The 14,328-nt window shown below is 47.2% G+C and overlaps 1 long non-coding RNA gene across 3 annotated transcripts in view; it reads right to left on the bottom strand.

Moving 5' to 3' along the window:
- Positions 1 to 14,328, bottom strand: part of LOC146870524 (uncharacterized) — a 169,164-nt gene that overhangs the window by 33,325 nt on the left and 121,511 nt on the right. For 2 of the 3 annotated variants that reach the window (XR_014978304.1, XR_014978307.1), the window contains one exon: positions 6,756 to 10,848. The exons of the other annotated variant lie outside the window; for it this stretch is intronic. This is a non-coding gene — a long non-coding RNA (uncharacterized LOC146870524). Of the gene's footprint in view, positions 1 to 6,755; positions 10,849 to 14,328 lie in introns of those variants that run through there. 3 annotated transcript variants of the gene reach the window in all.

The following is a 14,328-nucleotide window of genomic DNA, read 5'->3' as shown; positions in this document are numbered from 1 at the left end:
TCCTACAATTCCCTCCAAAGTCATAAGCAACCCTCCCATCTCCCCAAATAGGAAGTACTAAAGCTCTCAACAGTTTTTTTTACCAAGGGTCCTCTAATTTCTGCAAAAGTGACTTGACCTAACTCACCTGTGAGGCATGAGAGTATTGTGAGGTTCTTAAAGGCACAGTGCCAGTTTCTCTCTCCAGTACTTCGCATTTCAGCCTATCAGCTAACTATGTCACATATTCCCTGTCCTTTTCCTTTTAAAAAAGGTTTGTGAAAGATTTTCCATAAAAAATTCAATGAAATCTGGCCATTTTTAGCCTATTTGCTTTAGGCTTCAAGCATATATATAAAGTACTATTGTATAAAGTTTTATAAACATATCTAAAATTTTAGAATCAATCATTTTTATTACGTGATACTCATCCAAAGTACACAGCTCAACTGCCTACAACCATCGGCCGGCAGAGCGAAACAGAATGGTCAGTAAACAGCGCACAGGTCTACAGCCCGGAGGGCGACCCCGCAAGAAGATGGTTTAGTGTAGAACAGACCTGCAGGGCAACTGCTCATGTATCACTTTTATAAAAATTGAAAACAAAACAAATAGACAAACCCCCAACCCTCAACCCCTCAAAATCCCCACCCTCTCCGCATCAGTCTCGAACCTCCAAGCCTAAACCCCAGAGGCCAACAGTCCTAATCAGAGATGTGTCAAACCGCCCCAGTGGCCCCTGCCGGTTCCAAAGGGATAAGCTGAAGAATTTGTAAATATTTTGGGCACGTGACTTCCCTCAATTCCTTTGACAGAAGCTGCAAGAAAGGACTCCAGAGCTTAATATATTCTGACCCCTTCCCATCAACGCTGAGCAATAGGCGCTCCATCACGAGAAGGTGCCAGAGCCTCCGTATCCAGTCCCTCAGGTCCGGCGCAGCCGGAGAGCCCCACTGCGCCAGAAGAACCTGTTGTCTGCCTCGCAGCGAGCGCAAGGGAAAGGACCTGGGGTGAGGAAGACCCAACAGCGTGTATGCAGGATCCCGGGGGAACGTGATCTGGAATGCCTCATCAAGATCATCCAGAATCACCGCCCAATACCGCACCAGCTTCGGGCAGCGCCACAGCAAATGGACTAGGGTGCCAGGATGACCACACCCACGCCAGCAGAGGCCGGACTTAGTAGTATCCCAAGACTGAATGCGCGCCGGAGTATAGTACCAGTATGCTGCCACCTTATAAGCAGATTCCGCGCCCGCCGTATCAGACGCTGTATGATGGGCGCGATAGAAAATATGCTCCCATTCCTTGAGCGTTAGAGGGCGCCCCAACTCAGTCTCCCACCTAACCTGCGCCTTCGACCACAGCTGCTTAGGACGCGCCATTATCATTGCGTACAACTCCGATATGAGTTTCCGGTCATCTTTCTTACAAACCAACCAGCGCTCAAAAGTGGTCAGGGGACGCAAAATTAGAAGGTTGAGTCACCCAGTGTGCTAGTTGCGAGTAATGGAAGGTGTCAGACATCGGCAAGTCAAAATAGTCTTTGCGCAGTTGGGTGAAGGGGATCATGCCGTCCGATTCAAAGAGGGAGCCCACTCTCTTACACCCCTCCTCCCTCCATCGCTGAAAGACAGGAGACGCACATCCCGGCGGAAAGTCAGGGTTGTCCACGATAGGGGTCATAGGGGATGAAAACGTGGTCCAACCCCTAGGGCCAGCCAACTGATCCCACGCTTTGAGAGTCGGGAGGTCACTGGTGACGAGTAGAGGCCCTATGCCCTATGCTTCCGTGGGAGCCAGAGTTCACGCCATATATTACACTCAGCGACCGTCTGGTCCATAAAATTCCAGTGTTTGCTGGACAGCGGCTGATTCCACTCCGTGATATAGCGCAGGCAAGATGCTTGGTAATATGCACTCAATAGCGGAAAGCCCAGCCCCCGCGGCCTTCAGCGAGGTAACAAGGGATAAAGCGAGCCTCGGTCTCTTATTATTCCACAAAAACTTATTAAGAAGCCCCAGCAGCTTCCGGAGAATACCCGGTGGAGGCTGTGCAGGGAGCATCTGAAACAAATAAAGGACTCGCGGAAGCACAGTAATTTTTATCGCCGCGAGTCTCCCATACCAGGCCAGATTAAAGCGAGACCAGTCGGATAGCGACCTGGTAGTTTGATCCACCAGCAGGTTGTATTTGAGGGTGACAGTTTTAGCAATGGAAGAGGTCAACCGGATACCCAGATAGGGAATGTCAGAATGCACCCACTGGAAGGCAATGTCACGCTGCAGGTCACAAACCTCTTCCTCAGGGATAGAGAGATTAAGAATCTGCGATTTCGAAAAATTAACTTTAAACCCAGCCACTATTCCAAAATCATTAAGCTCCCTCGCCAGATACCGCAGGGTGGTGTGCGGGTGGATAAGTGAAAGAATAACATTGGCCGCATACAGACTGATTTTGTGTATGTCGGCGCCAAACTTAATGCCCTCAACATCCGGATTTGAGTGTATTCGCTGGGCAAAGGGCTCCATATAGAGCGCGAATAATAGCGGAGACAGGGGGCACCCCTGCCTCGTCCCCCTGGAAATGGGGAAGAGGGAAGACCTACACCCATTCACTCTCACCGATGCCTTAGGGGCTGCGTAAATACATTGCACCCAACGGATACAATTCTCACCGAGACCAAAAGCTCGCAAAACGTCAAACAGGTAATCCACGCGATCAAAGGCCTTCTTGGCGTCGATGGAAAGCAGACAAGCCTGAGCCCGAGATCGGTGAACCAGATCAATGAGATGGAGAATGCGCTTGGTGTTGTCCTCACCTTGACGTGTAGGAATAAAGCCTGATTGATCCGGGTCTATGATACCATCCATCAGAGGGCTAAGGAGTGCCGCCAGAATACTCGCAAACAGCTTTGCGTCTATATTTTAGAGGAAAATTGGCCGATACGAGCCACAATCCCTCGGATCCTTCCCGGATGACCGTAATCGCGGCTTCCGACATGGAGGGTGTTACTTCCCCAGTATCCAGAAAAGAGTTGAAAAGACGTGTTAAAAGCGGAGCCAGCTCAACGCAAAAGATTTTAAAAAACAAGGCGGAAAAGCCATCCGGCCAAGGCGATTTGGCTATCTTGAGGCGGGCTATCGCAGATATAACTTCCTCAATGCGGATGGCGGACTCCAACGCGTCTGCCGAGGATGCAAATAACGGCGTAATGCGGCAGGATGCAAGATAATCCTCCCTCCCCACTGAACCTGACACCTCCCTGCTATACAAGCGCTGATAGAAGTGGTGGAAAGAGTCCTCAATAAGGGCGTCCGTGATATGCTCAACCGCGTGGGAGTCCCTGATGGATTGTATCGCTGTCCGCTGTGCGCTCGCAACCTATGGGCCAACAGCCGCCCCCCTTTATCCTCACACAGGTAAAATTTATGGCACAAGCGCAGAAGTGCATGCTTGGCCCTGTCGAGATCTAAATGCTTCAGCATGCGCCGCTTTGTTTCAAGCTCCCTCCACACCCTAGGAGCACCCGTTCTCTCTAAAGCTCCCACCTCCTTCTCCAGCTCTGCCCGTTTAGCCGTACGCAAACGCGTGAACGCAGCCTGATGAATTCTCCTCGCACTACCAGCTTGAGGGCCTCCCAAACAGCTGCTAAAGATGTACTCCCTTGGTCATTATCTGCCAGGTAAGCGACGATCGTGTCCCGTATACGAGTAACTACCGATTCCAAGTTTAGCAAAGAATCGCGCAGACGCCAACCGGGGGGTGGGGGGCCTCGTATCATGAGAGTTGAGCTGCACCGATATGAGGGCATGGTCGGAGAGTGAGCGGGAGGGTGATAATCTCATCAGATAAGCAGGGCAAAAGGGATGTGGAGGCAAAGAAATGGTCAAGGCGGGCATAGGTTTATGCGCTGCGGAATAGTAAGTGTAATCTCGCTCAGTGGGGTGTTGTACGCGCCAGACATCATGTAAACCACCATCACTCATCCACTGCTTCCCCCCCCTGCGAGAGGGCGCCCGTACGATGGGTCTGCTGCTCAGACCTATCCATACACGCATCCATCACCACATTCAGGTCCCCACCCACCAAAATCAGGGCGTCTGGAGAAGCCAAAATCTCAGAAAAGGCCGTTCTCAGGAAGGGTTCCCGACGCTCGTTCGGAGCATACAACGACCCTATAGTGAAATGCATGTCCCCCCATTGCACACGTATCGCCAGGAATCTCCCCTTAATCTCGGCAACGTGAGAGAGAACTTTACACTGAGCGTGCGCGCTAAAAAGGATTGCAACCCCATGCTTTTTATCCGCGCCTGAAGACCACAACTGTAGAGGGAAGCGCTTGTCTCTCAACCGCTCAGTGTCCTTAGAAAGGAGATGAGTCTCCTGCAGCAGACACTCGTCGCCCCCCGCGCCCTCTAGAAGGGACAGGATAGCGGAGCGCCTAACAGGACTATTTAAGTCCCTAACATTCAGGCTCACCAGCTTTAGGCTCCTACCCATAGAAGTCGGGGAGGGAAGAGTCATGACCTAGTCGCAGAACACCAGCGCGATAAGGTGGGCAGGAGGGCAGTGACCCCAGGACATACATCTCCCAAACCCAAGGGAGAACTGATGCGGAGCCCCAAAACATTCCCAATAACAACCCCACCCCCCCCCAAACCCATAAGACACAGCAAACACGGAAAATACAGATCAAAAAAACGGGACACAGTCTGTCCCAAAGATCAAACGATGAGGGGAACATGGCACCATGGAAAATGACACCGCTCACTGACGGCGATATACATCCATCCCCCAAGGGGTAGTTGATGGTAAGAACGCTCAACCAAGGTCCTCTCTCCTCCGGCGCCGAGAAAGAGCCCTCCTGATGCTAGCCATGCGTAGCTCATGGAACGCTGTTGTTGTCCGTCACCTGTGCCACTGATGTGACAGCCGCCTCCCTCTCCATAAAACTAGTGGTCACGTCGGGCCGCGAAGACTGAGGGGATCTCCCAACTCGCTGCCAGCCATCTGAGCGCCTGCACCGCCGCGGGGGAGCGCCAGCCATCCCGGTCGGAGAAGTGTGCCGGTCCAACCCCAGGACTTCATAAGCGGCATCCAAAGAACGAAGCTGTAGAAGTTTGCCCTGATATTTGAAGATAAGACGAAACGGGTGACCCCACGAATAGGGGATGCCTTCCTCACGGAGGTGATTAGTGATGGGCTTAAACTCCCTATGTTTAACCAGGGTGGAAGCAGCTAAATCCTGAAAGAGTGTTGGCTGGTGGCCCCGAAACTGCACAGGGTTGAGATCACGGGCCTTCCGAAGGATTTGCTCCTTAAGCTGGAAATCGTGCACGCACACCAGAATGTCCGGCGGGGGAGCCTTAGCACCCCTCGGCAAGCCAACACGGTGCACGCGATCCATCTGAATTGCCCGCTCTTCCCCCTCCCCCAAGATCTGCCGAAAGAGCTGAAGAACATACTCGCTGAGATCGTCCCCTTCTCCTTTCCATGGCACAGCCCGGATTCTGATGTTATTCCGTCGAGAACGGTTTTCCAGGTCCTCGACGTGGGCTTGCAGATCAAGGTTTTTCTCTGTAAGACGGATGACATCCTGCTGGAGTTGATGCAAATCGTCCTCACACCCCAAATCGTGCCAAAGCGCGGACAGAGAAGTTCCACCCTGCCGTGAGCACTCCCCCTCTCAGCAGCACTCACCGCCAAATCGCCGCCAGGACTCTGCTTTCCGCTGGGACGGCAAAGGGCGCGGACCCACGCCGAGAGGCTGCAGGGCCGGAAGTCGCCAGTTCCGGTCCTCCAGAAATGCAAATGGAGCACTTCTCTACGCCGACTCCGGGCCAACCAAGCGGCGAGCCCCATGCAGCGCTGTCACTGCCACCACAACGCCTCAGAGCATCCCCGCTGCCTCCAACGCCTCTCCAGGCCGCTGATCACGGCAGTCGGGCCGGGCCAGCAAGGCCGCCGGGCCGCAGCAAGGACGGGGCCGGATGGTCCCGCCAAACCCACAGACCGCTGTCTCACCAGAAATAGGACAGCCGGCGGTACCGGGTAAGCCGCACACACAGCGGGGCATTACTGCAGGCTTGGATGGAAATCAGGGGGGCAGATAGTTAAAGCGAAAGTCGGGCGGCGCCGGAGAGACAGAGAAACGTGTCTCACTCTGCCGCCATCTTAGCCACGACCCAATATGTAAAATTTTAATAAGTGCCCCGGGATCCCCACACATGGGCCGGACAATTTAATGCTTATGACTTTGATCAGAAGTGCAGACAATAGCAGACCGGGTGGGGGGCAGGGTGACTGGGGGATGCAAGGGAGGTGAGTTGGATGAACTAGTTATTGTTGTTTTATTGGAAGAAAAAGGTATATGGCAAAATTACAGTGCTGAACCTGTCTTGTATGTGTTGGTAAAAATCCAATAAAGACTATCTAAAAAAAAAAAGACTTTGATAAGGATTCCCTTGGAAAAGAACTAGGATTACAGGGAAGTAACTTTTCCTTCTTCCTCAGAGAAACTGTCCTGCTGCCAGGACGCTAGATTCTTACTTGCTCTTGTGGCCTGCTTTGAAAATACAGAAGATTTTGGCATAATACCCTACTCTATCAAGGCCTTCCATCTTTATGGTGACTCCGGTACCCCCTGGGCCACTCCTCAAGGGTGGAACTGGTCCCTCAGGCCTGGCAACTCTGTTAGCGCTAACCCCAAGGTCCTCCTATTACACACCTTCATGAGCTTCAGGCATGGCACTTAAAAGAAAGTAAATAATAATTTGCAGCAGTTTTCTTTATTATGCAACAACTTGTGCTACATTTATTATACATTCTAATAGCATTTATAGCTAATAGATTATTTTTCTCCTTTTAGCTAGCAACAATGCCAAGGCTAAGAATCTTCAATTTATATTTCTTTTATTGTGTCTTGAATGCAAACCCCAGTATACAATGTTCATGGGAGTGTGCTATAACATTCCCTAGCGATCTTCTCCAGGAACCTGCTATCTGTTTCCAGTGTTGCCCCACCGCCAGCATGCCCTTATAATGTGGGCAATGTCAATTCTGTTGTAGCAGCACCTTAGACATTCTTGTGATCTGGTATATTTTGTTTAGTATCTATGAGGTCAGGTAAGTCCAAAGTAGAATTTTAAACTGAACGATGTGGAATTTGGCATAGCTGGTCACTGCTTTGTGGTAATGTAGGAAACTTTAAAATGTACCATGGGATATGTAGTCTATTTTCATAATTTAAATTTCTCATATTCTGTGGTTTTGCATTCACTACAACTATTTTGCTATCTGGATTAATATTCTTGCATTTATTTTGCACTATAATCACCTTTACTAATAACAGTTTGAACTTATTGTGCTTGTGCACATGGGGCAAGTGGAAGCTCAAACTCACAACACTATTGTTTTGTAAGCCTGACACACCCTAGCAGCGTCTTTTCTGTGTCTAATGTACATATTCTACATCCAGGTAAGTTGAGAGAGCTGTGTGGGTAATAGTTGTCTGTTCTCTCAGCTCAAGCTGATGTTACCTCTTCTTGCCCTACGATCTAACAGGGTCGTGGTCAAGGGAAGTGCCTGATAACATAACAATGTTTGCCAACATGCTGTAAGATGTCCAGGCTACTGAGATGGCTATGCCTTTTAGTGGCAAACAGCTTTTGGTGATAAAGCCGACTCTTTCACACAGGACTATAGGGCTAAGACCACTCCCTGGACATGGTCTCACCTCTGATGCAGTTTCATCATCAATACAAAACGTTTAGGCCAGTCCAGACACCTCAGCAAATAAAACCGAAGTAGAAGTGGATTTTAATCTCATACGGAGCAGCTGATCCAACCCTCTGTTTTGAGATGCATTTGCTTCCTCAAAATCTCTCTGATTCCCAACCACGTAATCCACCAACTTCCTGAAGGGGGAGTATCTCACTTTCCCACCAACTGGGAGTCAGTTATGAAGTTCCACTTAGTCATCCAGTTGATCGGTCACGCCTACGAGACAGTTAGGAGTACACTTATTTCCATACAGCTGACAATGGAGTTACTGCCACTGCATGAGGATCATTTTATGTGCCAAGTGACTCTTTCCCATGAATTGGCTTCACCATCAATGAGAAAAAGTGTCAGCTTAGTTCAGATCTGAGTTTGACCTTCATTGATGTGGTGCTAGACAAAACTCGCATGAAGTCCTCCCTTTTCTATAGATGATTGCGTATATTCAGGAGATGATTCTGAAATTTCTGTCTCAAGTTCATCTCCTGTTCCTTTGGGATTTACATGCGTTCAGCCTCATTGCTACGTGATAAATTTGCATGGTGAATGATGGTGTTTCAGTGGTGCCTGGGATGTCAGTGGCTCTGACAATAGGGGGTTCCCTTTGCTCATATGTAGGTTTCACCCAGATTTGCCCTGGTGGATAGAGCATTCCAGTCTCAAGGTGAGACAGTCGTTCAACCTTCTGCAAGAGCAGGCTGCCATGATCATGGATGCGTCTTCATTGGAATGTGGTATCCATATGGGCAACATGATTGTGCAGGGCCATCAGTTTCTCTTTAGTATCAGGGAGTGCCATTCAGAGCTTGATAGACATCACTCTACCTTCCATTATATCATTAGTCTCGGCTTTGGAGGGTTGCAGACTCTGTTAGGAGGTAATTCACATGTAGCAGTGGGTGCAGCAAAGATGAATTTTCCTGAGAGAGTCACACCTGGCAGGATCTTTCATCTTGAGAATGGATGAGAACTACATCCTGTAGTGTCTATCAATAAACCATTTCTCCACAGCCCAGAACAAAATCCGTCCTCAGTTTAGTGCTATATATTTCCCACTGAATGGTTCCATGGAGGATCCCTTCAGAGATGATCTTCAGATCGAAGTGTCTATCCTGGGACATCTTCTCCACAGGCTGGAACATAATGTGCCCTCGATTTAGTGCCATACATTTCCCTCTAAATAGTTTAGTGGGGGATGCATTCAGGTTGACCTGGTATCCAGGCATGCTGTACGTTTTCACAAATTCCACTTCTGTAGAATGTACTACGGAAAGTGTAAGAGGATCTAGCCCTGATAACAATTCGCTGAAATTGAACGGAGAAAAAATAAGTGCTAGTGCTTGGTAAGAATCCATCACTCTAGGGACTCCAGCACAGTCCTGATGTTTTGGGCAATATTCCTGGCCCTGCCACTAAAGGTAAGAATCTTGGCTTTTAGTGGACTCCAGACCTTCCATGAAGCCTCAGGCTGTGAAGGTGCCAGCTACTTGCTCCGCCATCTTGAAATGGCTTCAGAAATTCATCTGGATTCTTCCTCTATCTGCTCAAAGAACGGTCCTCCAGGCACGTTTCATTACGATAGTGGTGAACCCCCCACCAGCAGGCCTCTAGTGGCGGGTTCACCGCCATCGTAAGGCCATTCCCTGCCCGTCAGATAAGGATGGCGGGCGATGTGCTGGTGGGCGGAAAGCCCCTCCGCCACAGATCTGACAGAGGCTATTGTTACGATTGCCTGTCAGACCCGCCCGCTTTCCTAGAATGGTGGCGGTGCCTAGCATGCACCGTACGCCACATTAGGATGCTTGGCGGTTGGCGGGGATTGACTTTGGGGCAAATGCGGGCCACTTTCGTTTTGTACTGTGCCCCCCTACATTTCCCTGCACCAGGTGGCAGGCACCGCATGGTGCCTGCCACGTAGTGCAGGGAATAGTAAAACCCGCTGGCTGTTTGTAGATTCAGCGCCTGGTGTCTGGGTGACAGGAGCTGTGATGTGCATTCACTTTAGACAGTCAGTGAGGGGAGTTGAGGTGTGGCCTGCCTTGCTTGGGTGACTCAGCACAGGCCTGAATAGACCTGGTCTGCAGTTAGAGTGGTGTTACTTACACCTGAATAGGCTTTGTCTCCTTTTGCACAATACTATCTCCGCCCCTGTGGTCATGCTGCACCAGTGAATGCAAAATTGGTTTGGACTGGGTTCAGAGACCCTTGCCACAAAGAGAACAAAGATATTTTGGAGTATAAGTATAAGACCTAAAATGCCAGGACTTTAGATTGCTTCAAGAAACAAGAGGACCCTGCCAAGAAGAAGAGAGGAAGGACTGTGTGAGGAGCGCTACCTTTTCTGAGTGAGGGGTGGGTTGGCCTACAGTTGCTGCTTTTGGTGGAGGAAAAGGACAGACTCTTTTTGCCCTGCTATGGTATCCTGCTTGTGAAGAATCTCCAAGGGCTTGTGTGTGCTGGCCTCCTATGGGAAGTCTCAGGGATACAAAAGACTTCAAGAAAAGACTGGGCTGTTCTTTTACAACTGGCCAAAACAGTACGGGGAGAGCTGTGTTCTTCACCCCGTTTATAATACAGTGCGGGGGAGCGCTGTTCATGGTCTGGAGAGGAATTCCCCCATCAGTAATACTTTGCCAAAAGAAAAGGTGTGATGAGCGCTAGGTTCCCGACCTTATATGAGGGTTTTAGCAACAGCACGTGGAGAGCGCTGTGTTATTCACTTCCTGCCTTGTCTTGGAAATATGCCTGCGGAGGGCACTGTTTGGGGGGTCTGTGGCTAGTATCGGCATGACGTGCTGCACTTCCCCTGTGATTTTCAAGTGAAAGAAGGGGGAGAGCTTGATGCAAAGGAAGCCCTCTCCCCCTCCATCGTCGCTGAAGTGTGTGCGCAGTTCCCTTGTTCCGACTGAGAACCCGAGCGCAAGTAGGAAGCCCCTGGTGTTTCCTGGCAACCACTCCGGAGCTGAAGGAGGAAGGCAGTTTCATTCTTTCTGTTCACTTTGATGTTTATCCAGAGCTCTGCTCCCAACTTGTCGGTTTTCCAAAAACTTAAAGGAATGAACAGTGTTCCAAGCACAACGTCTGCCCTGAAAACAAAAGGATTCAAACTGTACATTATAATACACAGAATTTGGTAATTCTAGTACATATCGCACCCAAAGGGAAAGCCATTAATTTCTTTCGGGGAGATGCTTTAACACACATGTATACCCACGTATATCAAAAATAATATTATTCGTTCAAAAATGTGTCTTATATGAAGACAAACGTTCTGCATTCATGGGATCTATTGACAAAGAAAAAGAAAAGATCATCAAAATGCAGGACGTCTTCCCTTTTTTTAATCGCTCAAGAACTCATATCCTAGAATCTAAAAGATTAAACAATGACACTGCTCCAAAGTTGAATCTTGAAATTTAAGATAAAGATGTATTGCCAGATCTTTCTTTTCAGTGATCTAAAACTCAAATCATGAAAAGAGTCCAAGAAATGAAACAATTCAATTGATGCAATAGTGGATCTTAAGAATTGGCATCTAGGATTTCAGCTTGCCAGAACCTGTTTTGAGGGGCTACTTGCTTCTTTAGGGCTTTAACATGATTAACAACAAACTTCCATTACAGTTTGTATCATAGTCTAAATTACCATCACAGTTCATGAGCATTGATGTCATGCAAATGGATGCAACATCAAATCTTTGTTTCTTTTCTTGACTACTATTCTTATCAGAGGGCCCCAACCTCTTGGAGTCTCAAAATCAGTACCATTTCTAAAAACCGCCCACTGAAATATTGAAATGGTAACAAATATTATCTGATGTGATAAACATATCTGTACTTCAGAAAAATATATTATTTATGCAGAATGTAAAATATCACTAGTTGTATTTGATATTTAGGATTATTCATCATCATAGTTTCTGTAAAAACAAATGTAGTCTGGATCATTAGGCAAATTATTCTAAATCTTGGCATGTAATGGGTTTTTAAACAATAGTTGGGGCACAAAGTGCCATTTAGAATTACCATGTTATCATCCTTGTTAATATTTTCCTATGCCTTTCTTTTATTTAAAATTACAGATCAGCATAAGGGGCAAAATAGCACAATCACAAAAGAGACAACATGTTGCACTTGATAATCAAATCCATAGTCTGTTGATCCAATATTCAACCAGAAACATTCTGAAAGCCCTAATGATTTTATTGTATCAATTTCCAAGGGGACAGATCAGTATTGCCTTTCTAAAGGGACTTTTCAGTAATTTTGTTTCTGAAACACTTCAAATCTCAATCATTAAGTCATCTTACTGCATTTATCATATCCATTGCCACTACGCCCATAGCTCAAACCAAAGTCTAGATGTTCCATAGAAGCCCTATAGAAATAACCAGGAATATTATCATGTTGCATCATCTTGATCTTAGTTGTAAGATGCATTTGTACATGTAGCTTAGAGTTACCTTACTCATTCCTTTCTGGATGTAATGTTGTATGAGCTGTGAGGACACTCTCTGTTCTATAAGAGTAAATACATTTTCCCATCCAAGCCCAGCCACACCTGAATCCCATTCACGCTTCAATAAATCCAGCAAACACGAGTCATGTAAGCCCAATAACTGCCTTAAACATTGTAGCACAGGTGTATCTGAATCGCACCATCTGTTAAGATGCACTCAGTATTTAAGGGATGACTGGATGCGTGCTTTAACTAAAACACATGGGAGGAAAGTCATCTTATTTGTGAAACCCCGAGTTGAATGATACAATGTATGCGACTACGGTAACAAAGTTGCCTAACATGCTGTCATGTAAGGCCTTGTGTAGTTGTGTTTAAAAGGAATATACAGCTAGAACTTAGATGTATAAATGACCCCCACTCATGCTGAGAAGAAAATATACTGTATAGCGACACTAAAAGCAACATACAAAGTGCCATACCTTAGCTACAAGCCACCAGTTAAATGTATAAATGTCTGTCAACCAAGTCATTCTTGGTTGTCTGCATGGACACTCATAGTACACTAGAAGAGCTATATTAAATAATTTTAATTTGTTGTAAAATTGTAACGTTTTCTATGCTTTCCTGAATTTCACAATTGCTTGTTAGCTTAAGGTTCTAGCAAATTGATTATGGTGATAAATTCACTAGGAGATGCATCCGAACTCCAATGGGAAATGGGTCTGCATTTCTGCCTCTTCTAACTCAAGTTTTAAGAAAAGTCATGATAGGTAGGGAAAAGTTATTCTTACAGAGCTAGACTGGGCCAGGAAGGTATGGTACCTGGAGCAACTGGGCATGAGCATTTTCCCTTTGATCCAGCTGCCACTTTTTGAGGACCTCCTGTCCCAGCAACAGGGAAGAGTCTTTCATTAGAATATCTATAACCTAGACCTCCATGTGTGGAGATTAAGTGGCAAATACGTTTGAGCTTCCGGCTAGAGTAGTCAAGGCTATTCTTTCAGCCCAATGACCTTTAACAGAGTACATCTATTGGGAGAAGTTTATTGACTGGTGTGGTACTTGTCATACTGACCCAACATTGCAATATGTTATTGCTTGTGTTATTATTCTCCCAGCAAGGCCTTGCAGTGGGCTCAGCTAAACGTTATCTATTGGCCCTTTCACCCCTCCTGATTGACCTGATCAACCATCTCTATGCAAATCACCTGTTGTGATGCGTTTTACCGAAGGTATAACTCATTCCTTTTATGCACACCTTTTGAGCATATGCACAGCTGCTTAAAACAGTCATCCTAATCTGCATCAACACTGTGTGCAACATTTGTACTGCTGGTTCTCTCAGTGCGACTGACCTACACCATCTTTTTCCTTGGCAACTTAGTGTTGAGGACTGGCTTTCTTACCAAAGTCAGGACACTTTTCCATATTGACCAATCCCTCACTCCAGCCAGCATTTTTCGCTCCGCCTCACTCTTCAAAGGAAGAGGAGAAACTGCATTTGCTGTACCCTGAAAGGGCTTTGAACTTTGACACTGACCCCACAAATGAGCACTGGGTACGCTGGAGGAAGGAAAAGGAAGGTGGGTAAAAAAGGACCTTGTCAAAATGGATAGACTTCTGCATCAACATCTGCTACGTGCTGGTTAGGAAGTAACCCCTCTGAGGACCAGCATACCCATTCCATTAGAGCCAAGGCCTCTTTGATGACATTGGCAGGGTGGGCAGTTCTGGACAGGCTTTGAAGTGTGTATTGGTGTGCACATTCACAAAACACTATTGTACACATTCACAAAACACAATTTTTCCCACTTGGTCCCGCATCACTTACTGATCTGAGTCTAATCTCCATATCTTCCTTCTTTGGCTGCTGTGGCATCTATTCTTAAGGGGAGCAAATGTGGTTACAAGTTTCCTACCTTCAGTGAAGCTCTTGCTGGTAGTTACTCTAACTCCTGGATCTCCAACCTTTTCTATAAGATGTACTGCTTATGTTTAATTAAAACAATCTGTTAGAAAGTGGGTTATCAGTAGTGATAAGTAGGGACCTACCACTAGGAATAAGGCCACAAACACAAGAAAAAGTTCAGTTCGAGGTTTCAATA

This window comes from Triturus cristatus, chromosome 1_1, assembly GCF_964204655.1.
Source record: "Triturus cristatus chromosome 1_1, aTriCri1.1, whole genome shotgun sequence".
NCBI classification, from domain to species: domain Eukaryota; kingdom Metazoa; phylum Chordata; class Amphibia; order Caudata; family Salamandridae; genus Triturus; species Triturus cristatus.
Note: the sequence above shows the minus strand (reverse complement) of the source record. Positions and strands in the feature narration are given on the sequence as shown.